This window comes from Vombatus ursinus, unplaced genomic scaffold (assembly GCF_900497805.2).
Source record: "Vombatus ursinus unplaced genomic scaffold, bare-nosed wombat genome assembly UNPS02014803.1, whole genome shotgun sequence".
In the NCBI taxonomy this organism is placed as follows: Eukaryota; Metazoa; Chordata; class Mammalia; order Diprotodontia; family Vombatidae; genus Vombatus; species Vombatus ursinus.
The window spans coordinates 9,728,131-9,754,638 of record NW_020954581.1 but is presented as its reverse complement, the minus strand read 5'-3'; the positions used below and the strand labels follow the sequence as shown (position 1 = coordinate 9,754,638).

Here is a 26,508-nt window from a genome sequence, read left to right as displayed (position 1 = left end):
CTCACTCCTGCTACGGAGTTCTGTTGCGCCCGGATCTGGTTATGTTGTGTCCACTCGTGTTTGCGTGAGCAACTGGACTGAGTGTCTGAGGAGTAGGGTAGGCGCAACGTGCAGGGCAGAGCGCGTGCGCTTGTAAATTGGACATTTGCGTCGGAGCTCCTCGGAGCCATGAGCTGGGAAGCTGGATGTTGGCAGCGCCACATTTTTTTCCTTCTGGAGCAGTACTGCTGTGAGGAGGCTTCCCCTGGGGAGGTCAGGCAAGAGCCCTGACTCTTGCAGGTGCTTCTTTTTGGGTCGAAGGCGAGACATTAATGGGGCAAGATTGAGAGTCATAGGCCTGGGCTACAACAACTAAGTAATAGAGATTGCCCTTGGGTATTTCAGACTAGACGGGCCAGGGTGAGACACAGGAAACTTCCAAGAGGCTTGCGTTTGAACCCAGAAGATGCCAAAGGTGACTCTTTGCAGTATCCAACCCCACAAAGGTTTCTTTTGAGTTTGGAGGGACTTTGGTCCCCCTAAGATGAAGCGGTGAGATGAGTGAAAGAGCCGGGTGGGTGGGTTTTTTCGAAATGCAAGGACACTTCCCAGTCTGCAAATCGAACCCCAGCCTCCTGCATGACAGGCCTGGATCCACATTTCTTTTACAGTTATATGCTCAAGTCACTCTGAGCACACACTTCCCTCTTCCCCACCAGACTCTGGTCCAATAAATTACCAAAGGAATCAATCTTATTGAGATAGAACTATCAATTTGCCTTATAAATTTTAACCAATTCAGAGACACTAGGGTAAAACCCTTTAGGAGGCTAGCCGTTTTTCCCGATAAAGAGCTAATGTGTGTGGAGGAGTTAAATGAAGGATCAGAGGAGGAGGAAAAGAAGAAATATGAGGAAGTGGAAGAGGGGTATGAAGGTGGGGAGGAAGAGGTTTGGTTGAAAGTGCCCAGACTGAGGATTCCACAGACACAAGCCCCTTCTCCCCAACCCAATAGCCTTCACAGGTCTAGTCCAGAGTTGAGTTCGGGTGTGTGAAGGAGCCGGCCCCATCTGAGTACCAAGGTGGATTTTTCCAAGAGGTTAGATTGGAAGAAAATGCACACTTGGACTTCGGGCCTTTTTTGACCTTTCCCACCAACGAACCTTTAGGGCATTCACCCGACTTTCTCCGAGAAGGTGTAGGTTCAATAGGAGAGGGGTAGGAGGTGACAGGAGGAAAAAAGAGGTGGAGGAGTAGGTAGAAATTGGAAGAGGAAGAAGAAGAGGAGAAAAGGTTAGGAAGTCGAAGAGGCTAAGGAGCAGGGCAAAAAAAAAAGGTTCTTGGTTAAGTTGAGCACGTGTTGTGTCATATTGGGAGCATGGGTTCTGGCCCACTAGAAATTATTGGATGTTCAACTAGTTCTGAGACTGAGCAGATAGCTAAGTTATTCTTTGCATGGGCATTTCAGTGATGGAACCAGGTTGGTTTCTTGGCTCATTCATGCACTTTTATCCCACCCCCCCACCCTTTTTATTTATTCATTCATTCATAGATCCATCCATCCATCCATCCATTTATTAATTAACTAATTAAGTTAGTTAGTTAGTTTGCTCAAGTCCTTTCCCGAGGTTTCTCGCTGCCCAGCTCGCGTTTTGGACAGCTCCGTGAAAAAGGCTTACATCCCCAGGAAGGAGCACCTTCAACCATCATTCCCACCCTAAGCACAAAAAAAGGCCCTGCCTGACCTTGCCACCCAGCCTTACCTTATTTTAGGAGGCCAAAGAAGACCTGGACTCTTACACTCTTGGATAGTTGGGAAAGCTCTGTCTGTACAAGATAGGATCAGGCTTCCAGAGCACGTAAAGGCTAAGACTTCTGGCAAAAGTCGATTTCTACCATTCTGCTCTACCTCCAATCTTCTCCCAGTCCTCAACCCCCGAGTTTTCTAGACAGACAGAATGAATCCTTGGGATGGGAGGTAATACCCTGGTTTTCTTTTGACCCCCTCCCACCCCCTAACCTGGCGACCTGTTCATGGGAAACGAACAGTAAGGGAGCAGGACAAGAGAGGCATAATCTTCCTCTCGACCTCTAGGTTACCTCTCTTCCATCCCCATTGCCACGTTTCTATGCCTTCCTCATTTTAAGGTTTGGCACCTTCTGGTCTTGAAGAGACTTTGGCTGCCTGGGGTTGAAGTGGCAGCAAGGAGAAGGAGGAGAGCAAGGTTGGGTAACGTGTGCAAAAGAAAATACTCCAACCTCCCGCATGACAGGAGGGGATACTGACCACTATACTAATGAGGAAAGTACTACATTGTGGTCCCTGATCTGTAATCCTGGCTCTAAACACACACACACACACACACACACACACACACACACACACACACACACACACACACACTTTCTACTTGGTTGACAGTCTCTGCCTCGGAGGTTCTTGGGACCCATGACTTTGGACTCTTGACAAAACACAAAAGCTCCTTTCTTCTTCCTTACCTCCACTGTCTGCCTGACTCAAACCACTCTCACTCTCTCAGTCTGCTCCTCGAATCACCTCCGAAGCCATCTACTTTCTGTTCCTTGTTCTCCAGGACTTCCATCTTTTTTCCTGGAAATAAAGAGACTGATTTCCAAAAGAAGAAATTCTTCAACTTAGCATGTGCATTACTCTGTGTGTGTGTGTGTGTGTGTGTGTGTGTGTGTGAGACCCCTCTGAAAGTCTCCAGCAGTCTATGAACTTCTCAGGACAACATTTTTGAGTGCATGAAATGAAATCCAATAAATTTCCAGTGAAACCAACTGTATTGAAATAGAGCTATCAATATACATTAAAAAATTTAACAACATCCAATGATACTAGGGCAAAACCCTCTTCATTTCATGATACCCCCTATGAGACTGGCAGTTAATCTTGATCAAGAGGGACCTCTGGGAGAGGTGAAATGGGGGAGGGAAGAGGAGGGGATACTGCAGGAGGAAGGGAACAGAGGTGTCGGGTGGGGAGATATGTCTGAAAAAGAATGGCGCTGTGATGTTGCTGCACCTGGAGATTGGTGGGCGATGGGCAGGTCGGTGGAGGGTCAAGAAGGGAGAGCAACTTGATTGCTCAGGGACCTCATTGGTGGCTCCTTTGAGCCAGACCTTCCCTCCTGGACAATTTTCACTTACACTGCCACCCCTATCCTTACCCGACAGCCCACCACTCTTTTTGGAATGGTCTCCCCCAGCACTTGATCCACAGGTGGAAATCCTCTCAGACCTTTTAGACTCCTCCAAATCTAAGCTTTGCCTCACAGTGGATGTGATGCTTGTACAACAATTCCCCAAGGTGTCCTGGTCATACCTAGGCCAGAACCTCCACAGAGGCTCTCTTGATTTGGAAATGTGTATCAGGTGAAGTCAGGTTTTCCCCAGGAGACTGGATGTGGCATAAAAAGCATGACCCTAGAAGAATGGTCTTGGGGTTGAGCTGCATGTGTTCCAGGAAGAGACAGGGGCACAGGTGTCTGGGAGGCAGTTGGAGAAGGTCAGGGCAGCAGCGATTCTGTGAACAGGAGGCAAAAGAGGGGTCAGGTCAGGTGAGGATGTTTTGTTGTGGTGCAGGTCTTTGGGCTGGTGGGAAGGTGTATGTGTTGGCACAGAGAGGCTGGAGGGGATGGTTCTGGACATGTGGACTTTCTTAGACAATGCTGGTGCCAGAGTGAGAGATTAGGGTGTGTGGAAGGAGCTGGATGAGATGAATCAGGAGGTCTGGGCCTGTGGTTGTTTTGCATCTGTTATCGCCAGCATGGAGGAAGGGGGTATTTTGATGCTGAGTCAGGATGACCAAGAGATCAAAGCACAGCTTTCAGGATGCAGTCTCCACTGGAGGTTGGTTTTAAATTCCACTCCTTACACTATTCTTTTGCCTCCCACTCTTGTCCCACCACCTCGCCCTTCCTCAGCGCTACTTGAAGAAGTCTTCATAGGCCGAGCCTCCGCTTACGTGTGTTTGGATGAAGGGCATGTGGGGGACCGTGGTCCATCTAAGGACCAAACTTTTGCTAGAGGGTAAGTACATTAGAAGAGTAATGCAGACAAGGAGAACAGACCTGTTGAAACTTCCCAACAATATAACTTCAGATAACTTTCAAGGCAATCATAGGACTTTCCTGGAAGAGATGGTGTAGCAGTAGTAGGAGAACCAGGAGGAAGAGGAAGCATGGGGGAGGGAGGAGAAAGAAGAAGAGAATGGAGAAAAGGAGGAGGAAGAAGAGAAGGAAGATGGGAGGAGGAAGAAAGTAGAATGGAGAAGTACATAGGAAGAGACAGATGAAAAGGAAGAAGGGTTTAGGAGGGAGGAAGGCAGAAAGTCAAGAAATATAAGTGGTAGGTTAGGGTTAACATATTGTATCAAATTTTGGTTGTAGGATATGGCCAACCTGTGTGTCCATGAAGATCAGAGACATTACAGAGAAAGCGTAGTATGTTCTGCATGAGTGGTTCAGTGTCAGAATTCTCGCCTGCCATGTGGGAGGCCCGGGTTCTGGCTCATGCACATCTTGAAATGTTAGTATACATTCTATCCAGAGGCATCCTGCTGCTGCTACCCATCTTTGGACAGATGCCAAAAGGATGCTTGTATCTCCAGGAAGGAGCACCTTTCCTGGTCACAACCATCATCCCCAGCTTCTACTACTAATCCTTGCTACCCTCACACCCCACTACTTACTTTGTAGAGGCCAAAGAAGCCCATGCCTATGGACACCTAGAAAAGCCCTCTTTCCTTGGCACCTAAGGTACCAGGCTTCTAGAAAAAGTTGTTTATCATTCTGTTCTGCCTCACCTTCCATGCTGAACCCCTGCCCCTGCCATCGACCCCACTTTCCTTGCACCAGTTCACCAGGTTAGACAATTTGATCACTGAAACCTAGCAAAATATCTTGGAGTTTATGGGCTAGATTTCTTTCTTTCTTTTCTTTCTTTTTTTTTTTTTTGGTGTGGGCAGTTGGGGTTAAGTGACATGTCCGGAGGCACACAGCTAGTGAGTGTTATGTGTTTGAGGCCGCAGGTTAGACAATTTGGATGGACTGAAGAGATGCTTGAGATTGGCCCTTCTTTACTCTGTTTTCCTTTCTCACTCAGCACTAGCCGAGATGGCCAGGGGAAATGAATCAATTGAGCAAGGGAGCAGTGAGCATTTGCAGCTGGGGGTAAGCAGCAGAGCATGAAAGGTCACCTGTTGAAGGGGTAAGCAGCACTGCAGGAAAGATCACCTGTTGGAGGATGGTGTAAAAAAGGTATTCCCTGACCGGGAATCGAAGCCGGGCTGCGGTGGTGAAAGCACCGAATCCTAACCACTAGACTACCAGGGAACACTTGGTACCTTATTTCTCTTTCTCACTCAGCACAACACTGGCTTTCTGCATCAATCTCACATCTACCTCAGTCTCTTCTGGTGACCCATTTGACCCACTTCTAGCCTCTCCCCGGACCAATTTCACTTGTGGTTCCGCTGTTACTACCAACCACGCTGACTCATACATCTGCTTCTCTCTTACACTCTAGTAATTCCTTTAAAGGCCACCACCTCCTGCCTCACATGAACATAAAACCTACCCAATAAAAATTCGAGTCCCAAATTTCTACATATTCTGTCTTTCCTGGATGTCTCCTCATTCCACACCTTGCTACCTGCCACCCTTCCTCCTTTTATTCATAGTGTCTCTTCACCTGCTCCTTTGCTCCTGTGGCATGCTTTCTAATCAGTATCAGCTCCATCAGTATGCCAGGGGCAACTCAGAAAGGGCTTGGTTGGTCCTGAGCCCAAGAAGGAGTGAGTCTCATTCTCCTGGATGTGCTCAACAGTGAGAGAATTCCTCTCCAAATCCTCCAATTTGTCTTATCTGTCTTCCTTCTGGAGCTGTGCAACTACAAATCTAAACTCTTTGGGGTGGGGGTGTATGTGTGGTAGGGATAGAATAGTTGAGGGGGAAATTAAGGAGCTTAGGCAAAGCCCGCTGTCCTGTCCCATTTTACAAACCCTCAGGAATGGGGGCTCCCTTCCTTCAAGTACCATCCCTATGGAGATGACTCCTAGATTTCCTTATACAGCATCTAACATCTCTCCTGACCTCTGGCCTTTCATCTCCACCTGCCTATTAGACATCTTCAATGTAGAAGTTCCATAGACATCTTAAACTCACCATGGCCAAACTGATCTTGTGATCTTTCCCCCTTACCCTCTCCTCTTTCCCTGATTGGATAGAGTACCACCAACATCCTAGGCTCCCAGACTGGCAATTTAGGTGTCATCCTAATCTTTTCAGTTCACCCTACACCAATTCCCTCCACCCTCAAATAGTCAATAGTTGTTGAGTTTACTGTCGTTTCTCCTTCCTAACATTTCTCCTACATGCCCCCTTCTTTCAGTGACATAGCCACGACCCCAGTGCAAGTCTTCATCACCTCAAACCTAGACTGATAAATTAGCCTGCTGGTTGGGCTTGGGTACAGAGAGGAGATGGCCAGGAATGTCAGATTATGGGCAAGCCTAATCACCATATTTGAAAGGAATGTCCTTGTGGGTGAGATCCAGGTCCTTGATCCCTTCCAGAATAATAGCTCTTATGAGGTGTAGGCAAAGCCTCTTTCCTGTTTGTCTACCAAAGATGCAACCCTCAAAGGCTATAGGTTGGAGAAGGAAATAGCAAACCACTCCAGTATCTTTGCTAAGAAATCCCGAATGGGGTGACAAAGAGTCGGACATGACTGGAAAAAGACCATACTTTGTACAAATTAGGCACTCCATTGTCGTTCAATTGAAGTGAAGTGAAATGAGTTGTAATTTTGGGCTGGAGATGCAGCATACAACTCGACAACAAGAAAGATTCAGGGGATATTAGAGGAGATAGAAGCTCACTCGTACATTCAGATTGGGAAACATGCCCAGAGGGCCCCAAAGAAGTGCGAGCGTGGCAGAGGGAGAGGGCAGGAGAACCTTTATACCTGTGTGTAGGGGTCAGGAGTGTGGCAAGAGAAGAAGGCAGTATAAGAAATTGCGTTGGCCGGGAATCGAACCCGGGTCAACTGCTTGGAAGGCAGCTATGCTCACCACTATACCACCAACGCAATCCCGCTACGTTGATGCCTCTACCAGGCCCTAGTGAAAGCCCCAACAATTCCCCTGTAGATCCACCAGCTAAGGTCCTGCCCAGTTCTCTCACTCGCTAGCTGGTTCCCTCCACATACTAACCAAGGCCAGCCCAGAAAGCGGCTCCTTGATAGCCGCTTTCCTTTGCCCACAGCCTTCAGACCCACATGGCATTTGAGTTGGAACCAGGGCCTGGAGCACTGGGCGTTGGCAGCCCGGGGCCTTTCCTGGATGGATCAGGACAGCCGTGAGTGGCCCAGGGGCCCCTGGGAGGTCACACACAGAGCCCTGGCTCCCTTTTGGGTCGGAAGCTAGGGATTGATTGTGCTAGAAGGGGACCTATCGGCCCAGGCTACAATGAATATGAGATAGAGAAGTCTTTGGGTACCTGATTTTGGAGAAGGACCCCGAGTGTTAAAGATCAAGGGTGAGACAGTAAGAAGCTTTGAAGAAGCTTGCTGTTGGCGAGCCCCTGGGAAAATACTATAGGCAGCACTTGGCAGCCTAATGCCACAAAGGCTTTTTTTTTTTTTTTTTTTTTTTTTGCATTTGGAGAGACTTTGGCCACCCTGAGGTGAGTTATTGGTGTAGCAGAAAGGACAAAAATGTAAGCAAGCCTCTGAGTGGGGGAATGAAACCCCAGTCTCCTGCATGATAGGTGGGGATACTGACCATTATTTTAAGGAGGAAGGTTGCATGTCATTTACACTTGTAGATTCAAGTAGTTCTAAGCACATGTTTTGCTCTTCCCTGTCAGTCTGGTTTGGGGTTGTTTATGTCCCACAGCTTGGATGATTGATGGAATCTTAACCACTGCCTCTAGCTAGCCACTGCCCACAGACCCAATCCTCATATTTCTCACAGAAACAAGCATATCCATGCATTCAACCGCAACCACATCTGTCTAATCTCAGACAGGACTGCAATCAGAAAGACAAGACCAGACAATCACAAAGCAGCACCACTGGGATGCCCAAGCAGGATGTGGACCCCAAAACAATAGAAGGGACTCTCCCTAAACAGGCACCTGTGCAGTAATAGTAAAAGCTGTCCTTTAGGTGAACTTCTAATGTACAGAGGCTTGCTATAATATCATCATACATACATCCCCCTTTGGTTTTTCTGCATGTATTGTGGGTAATGGCACAAGTCTGGGACCCCTCTCCTATTACCTAATCTCTTAACAAACTCCTTCTATATTTTAAATATTCAAATATTCTGTTATGTAATTGCATCTTTTGCCCTACAAAAATCTCCACCTTCCCCTGACAAGTTGTTGGTTCCTTCTTGGACCTCAGCTTGTTGGAGAGCATAATTCTCAATAAATGCCTTTGCTTGGGTTGGTTGGAGATGGTCTGAGTCTGTGAATTCTTCCCAGACAACCTCCACAATACACCATGAAACTGAAGCAAGTTAAGTGTGTAATGACCAAACCTGGGCATTTTTGTTGTTGTTCAGTCATGCTCTACTATTTGTTGTTGTTTCCATGACACTACTAATCCATCTCATTCTCTGTCGGCCCCTCTTCCTTTTACCATCAGTCTTTCCCAACGTCAGTGTCTTTTCCATCAGGTCCTGTCTTCTCATTATGTGACCAAAATATTAAGCTTCAGCTTCAGTATTTGACCTTCCAGTAAATAATCTGAATTAACTTCTTTAAGTATTGACTGTTTGATCTCTTTTCTATCCAACAGACTCTCTAAAGTCTTCTCCAGGACCACAATTCAAAAGCATTGATTCTGCAGTGCTCAGCTTTCCTTATAGTTCAGCTCTCACAGCCATACATTGCTATTGGGGTAGGAGTGGGGAGGTGGAAAAGAAAAGGTTTGTGGTGAGTGGTGGTGTTCAAAACAAAGGAATGAAAGAGAATGGTAAAATTTCTAGGTAAGAGTAGGTGAGCGTTGTATCAAATTTGGGTACTGGGCCCTGTCCCACCAGAACTTTCCATATGTTCATGGAGATCAGAGGTGGAGCGGAAACTAGTGCTGCTCCTCACATGAGTAATTCAGTGACAAAATTCTCTCATGCCATGCATTAGCTCCTTGGTTCAATTCCTGCTTCAAAGAAACGAGCTTTTTTGCATAAGTTCACTCCTGAGTATTCAGGCTATCCTTTGGCACCTTTTGGACAGACAATTCCTAGCCAGACGGTGGCATCCCCAGGCAGGAGCAGCTAGCTTGTCCTGTCAAGAACTGACTTCATTATCTTTCCCATCAAGCTCTCCCCTTTCCCTAACTGTAGAGGGTACCACCGATTTCCTAGGTGCCCAGGTTGGTACCCTAGGTGGTGTGTCCCATCACATCCACCTTGTATGGCCAACCTTACCCAGCCAACCCTCAGTATCTTGAGAAGGCCATAGGAGACTGGAGCTCTCAGGCTCTTGGAGATCGACAAAAAGCCGTCTCAGTACAAATGAGGCCCATAAGTTTCCAGGGGACCCAAGGGTCACTGCTCTGGAAAACCCTGCTCTGCTTGCAACCTTCTTCCTCGGCACTGCCCCTCCCCCTCACAAGTTTTCCAGAAGGAACCGAGTAAGACTATTTCCTATTTCTTTTCTGTCCCTGGGACTCGGCGGTAAGGTCAGGTGAATTGTGACGAGACAGTAAAGGAACAAGGAACGGGAACCATTTGTAGTTGGAGGCAGGGGAAGAACGGGTAAGTACCCTTGCTGTTGGTGGCCACCGGTTTCAGCTGAGAGCAACTGGACAAAAACTTTCCCTGACCGGGAATCGAACCCGGGCTGCGGCGGTGAAAGCGCCGAATCCTAACCACTAGACCACCAGGGAGCACAGGTGTAGGAAGCTCTCTTACTCACTCAGCCCAGCATTGGCATTCTACATCGCTTCCTTTCTTAGTCACCTCTGGGACTCCATTGGACTTACGTCTGGTCTCTCCCCATTCACCTCTAACTGACGCCTATCTACGTCACTGCCCCTCTCTCATACTATGACCCATTCCTTTAAATTCCACGAGCTCGCCTCGCCTGAACAAGACACCTCTCTACACAATGAGAATTTGGAGCCCACACTTCTACAACCCCTACCATCTTTCCCAGCTTCCTAATTTCACACCTTGCTGCCTGCCGCCCTTACATATTTCATTCATTGGATCGCCTCTTTGCTTCATGCCTCTCTCTTCAGAGCATCTTTGGATACCTTGAAGCCTTTGCACAGACAGCCTCTTCCTCTACCTTAGGAACAATCTGTTTGGCTCCGCTCTGGCTTCCTGTTTCTTTTCTTTCCTAGTCAGCATCAGCTCCACCAGTACGGCAGGAATTACTCAGAAATAACTAGGTCCGGCCCTGAACCCTAGAAAGAGGAAGGCTTGCACATTCAGAGAGGAGTTTTGCTCTCCTGAATGTGCTCAATCATGAGAGAATACACCTCCAAATCCTCTGAGTCCTGCCGAAGTTTTTCGTACTGGAGCATGTGCAATTACAAAATCCTTTGGGGTGAGGGGCAAGGTAAGGGGCATATGCAAAGTTTCCCATCCTGTTCTGCTGTACAAACCCCCAAGACTGGAGGCCCTCTTCCTTCACTTATCATCCCTATGGGTGACTCTCAGATTTACTTAAATAGTACTAACCTCTCTCCTGACCTTCAATCTTTCATCTCCAACTGCCTACATGACATCCTCAAAGCAGGAGTCCCATAGAAATCTTAAACTTACCATGTCCAAAACTGACTTCATTATCTTTCCCATCAAGCTCTCCCCTTTCCCTAACTGTAGAGGGTACCACCGATTTCCTAGGTGCCCAGGTTGGTACTCTAGGTGGTGTCATCCTAGTCTCTTCACTCTCATTCCCATTTTTTTCCACCTTTCCCATAGTCAATCAATTGTCAACTGCAATCATTTCTATCCTCCTAACATTTCTCTTATATACCTGCTGGTTGGTCTCCCTGCCTTGAGCCTCTCTCCACTCTATTCCAACCTTCTCTCTGTTGTCAGATTGATTTACCTAAAGCCTAAGTCTGACCGGATCTTTTTGTTTGTTTGTTTGTTTTGTTTTGTTTTGTTTTCATTCAACAAACTCCAGTGGTTTCCTATTGCCTCAAATATCCCATATACAGTCCTCCTGTTTTTAAAGCTCTTCAAAACTAGGCCCCTTCTTCCCATTTCAGTATTGTCACTTCCCTCCACATACCCTGTGATGCAGGGACACTGGTCCCCTTGCTGTTCCTCTAAGGATAGATATTCTATCTCCAGATTCTCATCCTTTTCACTAGGTATCTCTCATGCCTGGAACTCTCTGTCTCCTACTTTCCCTGGCTTCCTTTAAATCTCAGCTAATGTCCCATCTTCTGCAAGAAATCTTCCTCAGACCTCATTAATCTTAGTCTTTCTCCTCTGAGAATTCCCTCTGTTTATCCTGTTTATAACTTCTTTGCACATACCTGTTCTCCAATCTCACCTATAGACTGTTGGATTCTTGACATCAGGGACTCATGTTTTCCCTGTCTTTGTTTCTGGAATGTTTATTTAACACAGTGCCTGGCACATAGTAGGCCATTGAGAAATGGTAGTTTCTAACTAGCACTAGGACTGACTCCTCATAACTGCTACTTCCACCATTCTATTTTCAGAAAAGGAAAAGGAAAGTACTGTTTCTTGAATGGAACATCTTTCACACTTTACAAACAATATTTTTTGTTTGTGGTTCACAATTCACAAAGAATAGTTTGTTGCCTGTACATGTCCTTGATAAATTGGAAAAATTCAGTGGTATTTTTGAAGTGGAACAAACATTGGAATCCTCCATCTCCCAAATTTTTGTGGGTTTCTCTTAAGCAAATGAAGCTGAACCATCATTATGATTGCTCCTTCAACTGTTCATCAGAAAAGGAAGAGGAGGAAGAACCTTCTAGAAGACTGTGAAAACTTCCAGATTCACTAAAATTCTTCTTCATTGTTATATGCTCTCTCTGCACCCACATCCCCTCTTTCCATACCCTCTCCCTTCCATCCCCATTCTCATATTTTCTCTGTGACTTCCAAGTCTTGACATTAAGATTGTACAGTTCAAAAGAATGCCATCAACTGCCATTAAATCCTTCCCCACCATTTCCCCACCTTTTGTCTTAGAGAGTCTCCCTTTGTTGACTCCTTCCTAGCACCACCATTACCTTCTAAACTCCATTTCTATGAAGATCACAATCAGGACCTCCCCCCACCTCTAAGTACCTTCCTTTTCTGTCCCTCTTCAAGTCTCAATCTGGTTGCACAACAAATTTATGATATTGCATAAGTCATTTGGTCCCCTATTGCAGCCTCATCATGCTTTCATTCCTTCAAGATTGTTTCTCTATGGCAAGTTCTACTTCTATTGTGCCAGATCTTCTCTCCTCAGACTTCCTGCACCCCCTGTAACATCCTCTCCCCTACAGAGGACCTCAATCAGACTTTATGGAGATCATCCCATCAGCCAGCTCCTTCTACTCCCTCACTCCATACCTAAAAAGCTTCCTCTTCCTGCCTTCTCCCATTCTGTCTTACTTTGCTTCATTCTCTGGTGGATGAAGTGGGCCTTCCTCCCAAAGCTCACTCTACCTCTTTCATTTTTGATCCCATCTCCTGCTGTCTCCTCTGGGAGCTTTTCCTCTCCATCCTTGCCTTTCATCTTCAATCTGTCCACAAACAACTTCTTCCTCATTTAACTCTTGACCATACACTGACAGGTTTCCCTCATTGTCAAGAAAACTTCCCTTGACCCTGCCATTTCATTAATCCATTGGATTGTACCTCTTCTCCCTTTCACAGCCAGATTCTTTGCCAGCATGATCTAGGCTAGTTTCCTCTATTTCCTGATCTCCCATTCACTTTGGAATTCCATTGTAATCTGGTTTCAGATCCCTTACCTACACAGTAACTGCCCTTTCTGGAACCACTAAGGACTTCTTAACTGAGTACTCAATCAATTAAAGGTGTTTGCCTCATTCTCCCTGAAATGGAGATCTCTCTGTGCCACAAACCATCCAGACTGGTTCTCCTCCATTGCTCTCTGGGACCCTGTAATCTGTCTCTGTCAGAATCTGTCCCTTTCTCTCTGTCTCTCTCTGTTTTGTTATCCCTACCTCTCCTGCTTTCTCATTCTGTCTCTGTGTCTTTCTTATCTGTCTGTGGCTCTCTAGATCTGTCCCTTGTTCCCTGTAGATGTACCCACCACATTACTTACAGCATCTATGGTAGGCTTTGCCAGGACAAATTCTTCCTCCAGCTTGTCCCCTAAGTGTGGGCATGCCTGCCACCCAGGCTCTAGGGTTGGCCCTCTTTCTTTGGTGATTTCAACATATCTCATGGGTCTCATGATTATTTTAATGCAGATTACAGATGATTCCTAAATCTAGCAGTCTAGACTTAATCTCTTCTAAATGCCAGTCTGTTTTGTTTTGTTTTTTAACCACCTATTGCACAAAATCTCTGTCTGGACTTCCCTTTGGCATCTTAAGGGTAAATGTCCAAAACTGAGTTCATTCCACTTCCTCTGGGGCTCAACCCTCCTCTAAGCATCCCCATTTCTGTCCATGGAACCATTTACCCTCAAATCATCCAGATTCACATTCTTTGAGTCATCCTTGACTTTTCCCCTTTTCTCAATTCCTTTGGGACCACCCATTTATCAGCTCTTACCTACCCCACCTCCACTATATCTGTCCCATTCTACGGATGGAGGAACCCCTGCCAAGACTCATGTTCAAGGTCTCCTAATATTTTGTCTAGACTATGGCAATAGTCTCATACTTGGTCCCTCTGGCTGACTTTACTTTCTTCTCCAATTTTTTGTATTTATTCATAACTGCTTCATGAATGTTCCTGAAATACAAACTTCGACACATGAGGAATTATATTGCCTCTCTCTCTCTCTCTCTCTCTCTCTCTCTCTCTCTCTCTCTCTCTCTCTCTCTCCCTCTCTCTCTCTCTCTCTCTCTCTCTCACACACACACACACACACACAGAGCAAAAAATATACCAAACATCACTCAGTGATCTTCAGGAGCTCCATATTGATGCTAAGATAAAATACTGACTCCTTAGGCTGGCATTGAAATTCCTTCCCAGTACTACTCCTATCTCCCTTCCTGGTTCGATTTTCTATCCCTCCCATTCCCGAACTCTCCGTTGTCAAACTGGCTTGTTTACGCCCCCCCGCCCCTCCCCGTGGGCCACATTCATACCTGAGCCTCTCGGGCATAGCATAAGTGACTCCCACCTAAGATCGAGGGTTTTTGGATCTAACTCTCTCCCGGACTCAGATGGGAAAGATCCCCATTAATGCCTTCAAAGCTCAGCTCAAGTGAGCCCTGCTTCCTACAAAAGGCCACTTAGTTTTTGAACAGGATACATCCTTAGAAGCCAAAGATCGTCATCCTCCCTCATCCCCTCACTTTGGAAATAGGGAAAGTGAGACTCAGACATGTTAAGTGCCTTGCCCAGAATTATTACATCTAGTAAGCGTCTGAGGAAGGATTGGAACCCAGTGCTACTGGACTCTTAAGTTCAGCAACCTATATAGAAAGTCACGGTATTGCCTCATCTCCCCTTCTCCCTCCCCTTCTCGAAGCCCCAATCCCCAGCCCATTTCTAATCACTTTCTCCATATTGATATTATCATACCTTGTTTTTTACATTTCATGTTTTCTGGTAATTTATGCCATAAAAAGGTATCGGCAGACGTTGAGGGAAGCAGGGGGTGCGGAAGGGGTCTGACTAGGTGAAGGTGGTTTGCTGTGGTGTGGATCTTTGGGCCCCTCAGTGAGGTGTGGGAGAGGCGGTGCCCTGGAAAGGCGGGTGAGAAGGCGCACAGTGTATGGAAGAGTGGTTCTGGTCATGTGGACTTACTTGGACACTGCTGATGCCGGGGTGAGAAGAAGAGGGTATGGGGAGGGCAGTGTCGTGTTGGAAGTATTTGGGTGAAATGAACTGGGTTAAATGAACACCTGGTTTTGTTGAGGCCGAGGGTGGAAAAGTAGAGGCAGGACAAGTATCAGGGCGAAGTCAGGATGGCTGAGCGGTCTAAGGCTCTGCGTTCAGGTCGCAGTCTCCCCTGAAGGCGTGGGTTCGAATCCTACTCCTAGCAGCAGGGGTGTTTTGGTAGGGAGAGATCTTTTCAGACTCTCAACTCCAGGAATACATCCTCATTCTCCACAATCCACTGTCCTTCATTGGCGGAGCCACACGACGTGATAAGAAGTGAATGAGAGGTCTTACATCTGAGGACCAAATTGTATTTACTTTTATTTTAATTTTTTTGCCGGAAAGTAAACTGAAATAGAAATGCACAGACTTCACTCCTGCTTCGATTCTCCCTACCAATAGAGCTTCAGATATTTATCTTCGGGCCATTTACTCGACTTTCTCGGGGGAGGAGGTGTAGGAGCAGTAGGGGAAGAAGGACGAGGAAAAGGAGGAGTATGTAGGTGTAGAAAGACGAAGAGGAAGAAGAGGAAAGGTTAGGAGAGAATGTCAAGGAGAACTGTAACATTTCTAGATTAGAGTCAACACATGCTATTTCCAATTTTGGGCGCGGGGCCTAGGCCACGAAAAGAATGTTTATCGATATCAGAAGCAGAGCCTCAGATTTTTCTGGGGCATGCATGGGTGGTTCAGTGGTAGAATTCTTGCCTGCCACGCGGGAGGCCCGTGTTCGATTCCCAGCTCATGCATTACTTCACCCTTCCCAAAAGCCCTCCTGAGGACTACTTGCTACCTCCCAGGTAGGCATATTTTGGACTGCTAAGCGCGCTGGATTCTTGCATTCCCAGGATAAAGCACCGTATCACTTCTTCAAACTACCATCCACCCTTGGCTCTCCAGCTTATGATACCATCCTTAAGAGGCCAGAGAAATTCTTGGCCCTTGGATTCTAGGATATCAGAGAAAGTGGTCCCAGTTCAAGATAGACCCACTGGCTTCCAAAGCACCTAAATGCCAAGTCCTCTGGCAAAAATTAATCTTGTCTACCTTCCTCCCCGGAGATGCGGCTGCCTCCCCACACCTGAAGTCCGAGTTTTCCAAACTGACAGAGAAGTTGAGCAGAATGGATGCCTGGGATGGGTGCCACTCTGTTCCAGTTTTCTCTCTGTTCTTGAGACCTGGTGGCTGCGCTGGAGGAAATGAAGCAATACAAGACGGGAGCAGGAGGCAGGAACCATTTGTAGGCAGCAGAGCCGAGAAGAAAGGAAGCTCCGAAAAACGATGCTCCCCTCACCGGAAATCCAACCTGGGCCAGGAATCCTAACCACTAGACCACCAGGGAATTACAAGAGTTTTCCACTTTCTTTAATCAGCCCAATACTCACCTCCATAAACCTCTTGTATCCTGTTCAATTTTCTCTAGGAATCCATTGGGTCCACGTTTGGCATCTCCCTCGGAACTCTCACCCTGGCCATTCTATTTCCACTCCCAACGGGCCCAACCTACCCCACCGGCTCCCTCCCACACTCTGCCCCATCCCCCTAAATGCAACCACCCGCTGGTTTTGCCTAAACAAAGCACCTAAACAAGAACAATAAAAATTCAGAACCCAAACCCCTATACTCCCCTGTCATCTTTGCCCAACCAAACCTTTCCGAATTCCACAGCTTGCTGTCCCTCATCCTTTCACATTTTATTCATCGGGTCACCTCTTTGCTCCATCCTTTCCTCTCTCTTCAGGGCATCTGTGTATACCTCTATGCCTTTGCACAACCTTTTCTTCTGCCTTTGGTTCTGCTCTGGCTTCTTGTTTGTTTTCTTTCCTAGTCAGTTATCAACTCCACCAGTATGACAGGAATGACTCAGAGAGCTTGGTTCTGCCGTGAGCCCTGGAAGGAGGGAGACTTGAACATTCGAAGAGGAGTGTTGCTCTCCTGGATGTGCTCAACCGTGAGAGTATCCACCTCCAGACCCTCCAAGTTGTGTCTTATTGTTCTCTGTCCTAGACCACGTGCAACTATAAATATGAGCTCTTCATGGGGCAGAGTGAGGAGCTTAGGCAAAACCCCCTATCCTGTCCCTATTAGATCTTGAAGTAGAAGAATCTTAATCTCATCACATCCAAAATTGATTTCATGATCCTTCCCCTCAAATCCTCCCCTTTTCCTAACTGTAGGTTACCAGGCACCCAGCCTGGTAACCTAGGTGATATCCTAGACTCTTCACTCTCACTCCCAGTTTTTTCCACCCTTCCCATCAATCAATTGTCCACTGCAGTCATTTCTATCTCCCTAACACTTTTCCTATTTGCCTGCTAATTGGTTTCCCTGCTTCAATTCTCTCTCCACCCCAATTCAGCCTCTTCTAAGCTTTTCAGTTGATCTACCTAAAGCTAAGATTTGACAATATCTCAGCTCTTTTCGTTCAGTAAACTCTAGTGGTTGCCTATGACAATCCTCTGCTTTTAAAGTCCTTCATAACCTAGCCCCTTCTTACAGCTCACTCCCTTCCACACATTCATCTTTCTTACTTCCTTACTCTCAACCCAGTGAGGGAGTTTTCCACACCTGGAACTCTCTGCCTCACAGTTTCCTGTAAGTCTCAGTTAAAATCCCATGTTTATGAAAAGCCTTCCTCATCCCTTAATTTAAGGAGTGAAGATTCCCTCTGAGACTACCACCCAATTTATTCCACATGTATATATGTGTATGTGTGCATATATTGTGTATATGTATATAAGTGTGTGTATATATATATATATTGACTCTTGATTGACTCTTCCCAGCTGCATTTCCACAATCAGAAAAGAAAAGCACTGTTTACAAACTGGGATACTATCACACATTTGGTAGCTTTTCCCTTATACATGCCTATAATATCTTGAGAAGTTTAAGGGATATGCCTAATGTGGAGCAGACATTGTAATCCCCTATCTCCCAAGTTTTTGTTGGGTTCTCCTAAGCAAATAGGGCTGAACCATCTTTCTGATAGCCCCTCCAATTTATCACCAGAAAATAAAGAGTGTATGTGACCATGAAAACTCTCAGATCCCCTTAAAACATTTCTTCAGCCATATTTCTACCTCTAGGATCTCTTTCTACTCCACCCCTCCTCTTCTAACACCCTCCCTCTTTCATCCTTATTTCCACATCTTTGCCCTTCCTTGTCTTGACCCTAAGGTTGAATAGTTCAAAATATGTCATCAACTACCCTGAAATCCTCCCCCCTCCATTTTCCTATCTCCTCTTGTCCTAAACAGTCACTCCTTGCCAAATCCCAGCCCAGGTTTAGTACACCCTGCCACCATCATTATGCCTTGTACCCTCTTCTTATGGGGAGAACTACCTCCCTTCCCAATACCCCTACACATCTTCTCTCACCACCCACCCCAATCCTTCCCTTTCCCATGTTCTCCACTGCTGTCATACTGGTTTGCTAATTGTTCCTCATGGGTCACTTTCAATCCCGGCCTTCCCAGGAATAGCATAAGTGATTCCCACTTGAGTTTTCCAGTGTCTGCACTCCCCCTTTTCTCAGATGGGAAGAATCCTAAGGTGCTTTCACAGCTCAGCTCAGATGCCACTTGTTTGCTCCAATCTTAAATCTAGAGTTGAAAGCATTCTTAGACTGCAATGATTCCCACTCCCCTCAGCTTACCCCATCACTCTGGAAATAAGGAAAAAGACTCAAGTTATTACTTTGCTTAGGATTACCTCAGCTATTAAGTGCCTGAGGAAAGATAGCAAACCAGGGTTTTCTGTCTCTAAGTTCAGTGGCCTAAGACAGTACCTCGCTGCCTCATCTCGCTGATCTCTTCCCCTTTCAGATAATTTACCAGCAGTCTCTTCCTATTGATTTTACCTCTTCTGGTTTTTGAAATTCCCTTGAGCTGGAAGGCCCCTCTTTCCTGTTTGTCTTCCAAAGATACTGACACCTAACTTGATACCTTGCAAAGAGTAGGCACTCGGTTTCAGCTCAAATGAAATGAAGTGAGTTGAGGTGGAGTCTTGGGCTCTAGCCGCAGGATCCAGCCTGACAATGGGAAAGGTGAGGATGAGAGAGGACAAAGGATGAGAGCGACGCTCTCATGCTAGGCTGGGGAACACGCCCTGGGGCCTCCAAGGAACGAAGGAATCAAGAACGGCAGAGGGCGGTGTGGCAAGAGAAAAGAGTGGTGCATAAAGTTGCGTTGGCCGGGAATCGAACCCGGGTCAACTGCTTGGAAGGCAGCTATGCTCACCACTATACCACCAACGCAGACACCCTGCATGACTCCTGCCAGAGCTCTGGGAGATCCAGGCTGCTCCCCAGCTGATCTTCCAGCACAAAGGGCTCGCCCTCACCTACACTCGTTCGAGGGTTAGCTCGCTCCTTAAGCTGAGGCCAGCCTAGAGCTTCTCTTGGCTCCTTGGCAGTCACTCTCCTTGCCGTAGTCGTCAGCCTGGGCAGGGCTTTTGTCGTTTTTGCCAAAGACTCAGCCTATTGATGCCCGCACTCAACCACATCTCTCACGACTCAGATAATCCAGCACTTTTGCTCGCGGCTTCCAGTTACTGGCCTGGACCATCCTCTTCTGCATTTCTCTGTCTGGCAGCGGGTCAAGGCAGCAGCCCAGCTGGGTGGTACAGCAGTCTAAAAGAGAACTCAGCACACATCATGCAGGCATGCCCACTTAAATCCGCCAGCTTTTTTGGGGGGAGGGTAGAGGGGGCGAGATAGAAATGAACCAAAAACACGCCCCAAGGACAGAGTATACTGGAGTCTCTTTTGTTGTAGGCCCATAACCATACCAGGACTAGCCCGTGAGCTCGGTGGGTTGGTTTGCCACCCACAACTCTTGCCTCCCTCATGTCCTGACCCAATCTTCTACGTCTGTGCATGTGCCTTCTAGGCCTTCCCTTTGTCCTTGATATGCAGTTCTCTTGCTCCCACTTTCTTGTCGGGTTGTATCTGCAAGTGTTTCTCTGAGCATTCATTACGGGAATGTAGGCTGGGTGCCACCTGCAAACGAGAGGGTGTGGGGTCAGAGACTGGACAATGGAGTCAGCTCCTCAGAGTCAGGCACTGGACTGCACAGGCCCTGATACAAACACCTGGGGCTCTGGGCCTCTGAAGCCTTAATTATTCAGGATTATTAATTATTAAGATTTTGTTAAGGATTAATAATAAGGATTAATAAAAGGATTTTTTCTGTGAAGTTTGGATTCAAAGGGCAGCACTTGAGGACCTAGAGGACCACCTGTAGCCTCGAGGCAGCAGGTTCTGAACTCCTGGATTTCTCTTTAAAAGAAGGAATTCTACACTCGTGTGTGTGTGTGTGTGTGTGTGTGTGTGTGTGTGTGTGTTTATGTGACTGGGTATGAGCATGTGGGTGTCCCTTTGTCTTAGCTCTCTGAAAGTCTCCCGCTATGGATCTCATTCTTTTGTTTTGTTTTGTTTTACATTCTTTTTTGTTTGTTTGTTTGTTTTTGGTTGGGCAATGGGGGTTAAGTGACTTGCCCAGGGTCACACAGCTAAGTGTTATGTGTCTGAGGCCAGATTTGAATACATTTTTATTAAACATATTTTCAGATTAGTGGTGTTATAAGTAAAAATTAGAACCAATAGGAGGAACCACCAGAAAGAGGAAACAAAACTCAACAGAAGAGAAAAAAAATAGCAAATAGTATGCTTCAATCTGCATTCAAATTGCATAGTTCTTTTTTTGGATGTGGATAGCATTTTTATGGACCCCATTCTTAGGATAGTGTTTCTGAATGCATAAAATGAAATACAATTAATTACCAATGAAACCAATGTTATTGAAATGAGTCATCAGCACTTTTTTTTTATTTCAAAGAAACCTAGTTCAAGGAGTGTAGGTTAAATCCCTTTTTCTTTCTGGATAGCTTCTCTGCAGCTGGCCGTTTGTTCTATATCTAGGAGATGTGTAGAGGAGATGATGAATAGAGCAGAGGGTGGGGTTGACAGACTAGGAGGAGTGAAGATAGGGCGGGGGGTGTTACAGAAGAAGGAGGAGGGAGACACTGGCACCTGGTGGGGAAATGTAGCTGAGAGTGAGGCTATGAGGAAGCAGAGCCTACAGGTTGGTGGGCAATGGGTAGGTGGGTAGTGCAGCTAGAAGGCAGAGCAGCTCTTGGAATACATCGGCTGCTCCATTTTGAGACAGACTCTTCCCTCCAGGATGATTTTAATTTCTGCTGCAAAGCTGATCTGCTCCTTCTTCCATGTCAACCCCTTACCCGACAGCCTCCCCCCACTCTTTTTGAAATGCTTTCCCCTGGCCCTCAATGGCAGGGTGGAAATGGAAGGGCCTACTTCTATGCCCTTCCTGTTCTAAGCTTTGCCTTACAGGCCTCACAGTCAATACAACACTTGCACACCCATTCCCCAGTTTGTCTTGGTCTCATTTAGGCCGGCACCTCCCTAGAGGCCCTCTTGCTTTGGGACCTATTTCCTGGCAAAATCCTGTTTTCTCGAGGAGACTGGCGGCCATGTGAGAGCAGGTCTTTAGTTCTTTCCCTGACTGAGTCACTCCCCTGGCGTTCCCTCCGCTGGCACCTAGGGTCAATCCCCTGTCTGAAGTTTCATCCTCAGGCCCAGTGTCGGATAAGTTTTTGCTGGGCTGTCAATATGCGCTTAGAATATAGCTTTTGGCAAGATGGAGGCCCAGGAGAGAGTGGCCTCAGGAGTGAGCTGCGTGGGGTTGGAGACGCAGTTGGGGAAGGCCACAGCAGCTGCGGTGCAGGGACGTGGTGGTGTGGGTGGGATGGGACCAAGTGAGAGTTTGTTGTGATGTTTCTATTCGAGACCCTCAGGAGGGCGTGTGTGTGTCCGAATCGAGAATCTAGCTGGAAGGCATGCAGCGCGAGTGGAAAGATGGTTCTGGACATGTGGGTTTGCTCAGACAATGCTAGTGCCAGAGTGAGAAGGCAGGGCATGTTGGAAAGTGGTGTCTTGTTGTAAAGATCTGAGTGAAATGAACAGAGTAATCTAAGCGCGAGGTTGTGTAGTCACAGAGGTCATTTGAGTAAAGGGAGGGGGCAACGCTGGAGCACGATGAGGATGACCCGGAGGGTTAAGGCGGTATGTGCATATCGTAGATTCTCCTGGGGACGAGGATTCGAGTCCCACTGCTGAGAGCAATCTTTTGCATCTCTCACTGTGGTCCCATAGTCCTCCGCCACCTAAGCGCTACAAGAGGCAGAGACAGCGACCTGTCTGGGCCCCTGACACCACCCTTTTTCTCCCTGCCCTCATAGACAGGGACCACATAAGCTTGCGTTTGTGTGAGGGATCTGTGGAGGAGTCGGCAGGGTCTGAGGACGCAGTTGGGTTTTTGTCGGAGGGTAGATTGGAAAAGAAATGCACATTTGGACGTCATAACTCCTTCGACCCTCTCCACCAACACAGCTAGCTTCCTTCAGGCCGTTCCTCTGCCTTTCCCGGAGGAAGAAATGTAAGGGCAGTCAGAGAAGAAGAAAGAGGAGGACGAAGAGAAAAGGGAAGGAGCATGCAGGAGGAGAAAAATGAAGAGAAAGAGGAAAACAAGTTAGGAGAAAGGAGGGCAAGGAAGCCAAAAGTTTTAGGTTAGGATGAGCGCTTTTGCCATTTTTTAGCACTGGTCCTGACCTACTTGCAATCTCCATAAAATCAGCAAGATCTGGGGCAGAAAGAAGCATCACGCTACGTGGAGCATGGGTGGTTCAGTGGTAGAATTCTCGCCTGCCACGCGGGAGGCCCGGGTTCGATTCCCGGCCCATGCAGTTGCGCTTTTTAAAGCGCGGTAGTCCTCCTAAGGAAAGGACTCGGGATTCTTGCATCCCAGGGTAGATTTACCGTACCTCGTATCATTCTCTACCTCTTACATTACTGCCTTGAAGAGTGAATGAAGAGAGAACATCTGGGTGCTCTGTCTCTTGAATAGCTAGGAAAGATGCTCCTCTGGCAAAAGTTTACCTAGCCCGTAGATCAGACTCTAATCTTCCTCCTTGGAGCTCCATCTCCGTCTCCACCCTGAGTTTTCCAGACGGACAGTGAAGAGGATAGGAATGCATTCTACTCCAATTTTTCACCTGCCCTCGGGACTTGGCAGTGGGCAGGGGAAATGAAGCATTTTGTGAATGGGAAATTAACGTGCTTAACCGTGGCGGCATCCACTTCTAAACCCTCCAAGTTCTGTTTTTACCTCTCTTCATGCCAGAGCATGTGCAACTACAAATCCAAGCTGTATGGGGGAGGATTGGCAAAATCCCGTGTTCTGTCCCACTACACAAACCCCAAGGCTCGCGGATCTTTTCTCGTCTACCTGTATACGATTTCCTTGGTGAACTCTTCAACTCTCGTTACTTCAATAACCATTCCTATGCAGATGACGCTCAGATTTACTTAAACAGCGCTAGCCTCTCGGCTGACTTCCATTCTCTTATCTCCAACTATCTATTAGACATTTTCGAAGTAGAAGTCCTAGAGACATCTTAACTTCACCATGTCCAATGCTAATTTCTTTATCTTTCCCCTCAAACCTTCCTCTCTTGGAACAATGCCAAAAGGGCTATAAAAATGTGCGTACCCTTTGACCCGGCAATAGCACTTCTAGGGCTGTATCTGTAAGAGACCTTACAATGGGAAAAGGACCCTCATGTACAAAAATATTTATAGCAGCTCTTTCTGTGGTGGCAAAAAAATTGGAAATTGAGAGAATGCCCATCTATCGGGGAGTGGCTGAACAAGTTGTAGTGTATTAATGTGGTGGAATAATATTGTGTTATAAGAAATGATGAGCAGGCAGACTTCAGAAAAACCTGGAAAGACTTGTATGGAGTGATGCTGAGTGAAGTGAGCAGAACCAGGAGAACTTTGTACACAGTAACAGCCACGTTGTGCAATGACTGACTTTGATAGCCTTAGCCCTTCTCAGCAATGCAAGGATCTAAGACATTTCCAAAGGTCTCGTGATGGAAAATGCTATCCACATCCAAAGAAAGAACTTTGGAGTTTGAATGCAGATCGAAGCATACTACTGGCTATTTTTTTCTTTTGTTTTGTTTTATTTCCCCTTTCTTGCGGTTCCTCCTATTGGTTCTAATTCTTCCTTACAACATCACTAATGTGAAAATATGTTTAATAGAAATGTATATGTAAAGCCTATATCAGATTGCCACTGTCATGGGGAGGGAGGCAAGAGAGAAGGGGAGAAAAATTTAAAACTCAAAAGCTTATGGAAGTGATTGTTGATAAATGAAAATAAATTAATAAAAAAATTAAAAAAAACCTTCCTCTTTCCCTAATTGTAGAAGGGTACAACCAATTTCTGAGGCACTCAGGCTGGTAACATGCCATCCTAGACTCTTCATTTTCTCTCTCCCTTAATTCCTTTCCCTTACCCCTCCCTAACATAGGCAATCACTTGTCCAGTTCAGTTATTTCTACTTGCCTAACATTTCTTCTGTTTACCAGCTGGTTGATCTCCCTGCTTCAATTTTCTCTCCATTCCAATCCAATCTATCAAATTGATCTACCTGAGGCCTAGATCTGACCATATCTCTGCCTTATTCATTCAATAAACATTCATAATTCCCTATTGCCTTGAGGTGTGTGTGTATGCAGATACTTCACATATATGTATCATATGTGTATATATGTATGTATGTATATTATGCATATGTATGCATTATGTACACACACACACACACACACACATGCTTGGTTGTGCAGAATTGTTTACCAGTAATCTTTCTCACAACAGACTGTTTTAGCCCCCTGGGAGAAGGGGTTGTCTTTTGCCTTACTTTATACCCTCTGCATTCAGCACAGTGCTTGACATACAGTAGGCACTTAATACAAATTTACTGATTAACTGACAACCAAAAGAACTCAGTCTCTGTGTGTCTATTAATTGCGTAAAGGACCAGACTTATACATACACACTGAAAAAAAAAGATATTCACATTTTGTTCCTTTGTTTTCTTGTTAGTGCACTGAAAATGGACAAGGAGTTGGACCCGGGATGGAAAAGCAAGAGGAGATCCAGTTGCATCTGATACCCTGTCGAAATCTTGTTGGAAGAGATGGACAGAACTGCTAAAGAATGAACAGTTGTGGCTTAAGTTGGATCTCCATCTTTGGAGGAAATGTCTTGATAGATGAAGTTCCAGATCTGCTGTAGTGCGTGAGTATAACAGTCAGGGATGGGGAACCTTCGGCCTTGTGGCCATATGTGGCTCTCTAGGTCCTCAAGTGCGGCCCTTTGAGTTAAGGAAATTCAGTTCCCCCTTCGGTCTTCTCCAGGATAAAACCTTGAAGGCAAAGTGAGGGGCTCCTTCTCGTTAGACTTACAAAGATGCAGCCACACGGGGAGGGACATTGCACAGATTAAGTAAGCACTCCATTGTAGCTTAGCTGAAGTGAAGTTTTGGGCTGAAGACCCAGCATCCAGCCAGACAACGGGAACGGACCAGAGGATGGGAAAGAACAGAGCTAGAGGGCTGTCCACACTGTCCCAGGGGGGTGCCACGGTTGCTGAAAAGAGAGCTCCGCATGCAGCCACAGGCAGGCTAACCAGAGCCCACCAGTTCGGAGCGGGGAATCAACCAAAAAGGCGCGCCGGGACAGAGCACACGCGAATCTCTTGGACCAAAGCCCAAGATCGCTCCCGAACCAGTCTGTGACTCCTGTGGATTGCCTTACCACAGCTTTTGCCTCCAGCGTATCTTGCTCCAATCCTCCAAGCTCCGGCCTGTGCCCTCTCGGCCCTCCTCCTGCTGCAGCCACGGAGTTCTCTTGAGTTCATTTTCGCCGGTTCCGTCTGCGCGTTGTTAGTGTGTGAATGGCGCTCAGTCGAGGAATGCAGGCTGCGTGCTGCATGCAGGCGAGCTCCTTGGAGCTAAGTGGCTGGGCCGCTGCGTTTGGGTATCTCCGGGCCCCTCTCGGACTGGAGCAAGCGGGCTGTGAGCGACCCATAGGTTTCCTCTGCAGAGGTTGGGTACCGAGTCCTGGCTTGGTCTTCCTTTTCGGTCCGAGGCGAGGGATTGGGTGAGAGGGGGACCTCGAGGACCCGATTATACTGAGGGCCAGACAAGCAAGCCCTTGGGCGCCTGAGGTTGGGGGAGGGCGGTTGAGCAGGAGAACAGGGGTGGCTAGCACGCCTGTGGGCGACTTCCAGAAAGTTTGCCTTTGGCTAGCTCTCTGCGGAAGTGCTGAAGGTGGCTCTTGGCCGCCTAAAGCCACAAAGGCATCTTTTGCTCTGGAAGAGACTTTGCAGTCCTGGAGCTGGGCCGCCGGCCGTGAGATAGGGAATAGGATCGAGAGACTGAGGTATGCAAGAGAAGACGGATCCTCCCCGTCGGGAATCAAATCCAGATCTCCTGTGTGACAAGCGGCGATATTCACTACTACACGAAGAAGAAAAGCTCCAAGTGGCGGCTTTCTGCGGCCAGCATTCCAGGCTCTGCAAACACAAGCTTTGCTTTACAGGTCCTTC

General features: G+C 46.9%; 6 non-coding genes across 6 annotated transcripts; 2 read left to right on the top strand and 4 right to left on the bottom strand.

Annotated features, from left to right (window-relative positions):
* Positions 1–5,264: 5,264 nt before the first annotated feature.
* On the bottom strand, positions 5,265–5,336 carry TRNAE-UUC. Its single transcript has one exon. It is a non-coding gene; the product is annotated as a tRNA-Glu (tRNA).
* Positions 5,337–7,020: 1,684 nt separating this feature from the next.
* TRNAG-UCC lies at positions 7,021–7,092 on the bottom strand. The gene has a single exon. It is a non-coding gene; the product is annotated as a tRNA-Gly (tRNA).
* Positions 7,093–9,828: 2,736 nt separating this feature from the next.
* TRNAE-UUC lies at positions 9,829–9,900 on the bottom strand. The gene has a single exon. It is a non-coding gene; the product is annotated as a tRNA-Glu (tRNA).
* A 5,803-nt stretch (positions 9,901–15,703) lies between these two features.
* On the top strand, positions 15,704–15,774 carry TRNAG-GCC. The gene has a single exon. It is a non-coding gene; the product is annotated as a tRNA-Gly (tRNA).
* A 3,437-nt stretch (positions 15,775–19,211) lies between these two features.
* TRNAG-UCC lies at positions 19,212–19,283 on the bottom strand. Its single transcript has one exon. It is a non-coding gene; the product is annotated as a tRNA-Gly (tRNA).
* Positions 19,284–22,721: 3,438 nt separating this feature from the next.
* Positions 22,722–22,792, top strand: TRNAG-GCC. The gene has a single exon. It is a non-coding gene; the product is annotated as a tRNA-Gly (tRNA).
* The last annotated feature ends 3,716 nt before the right edge of the window (positions 22,793–26,508 follow it).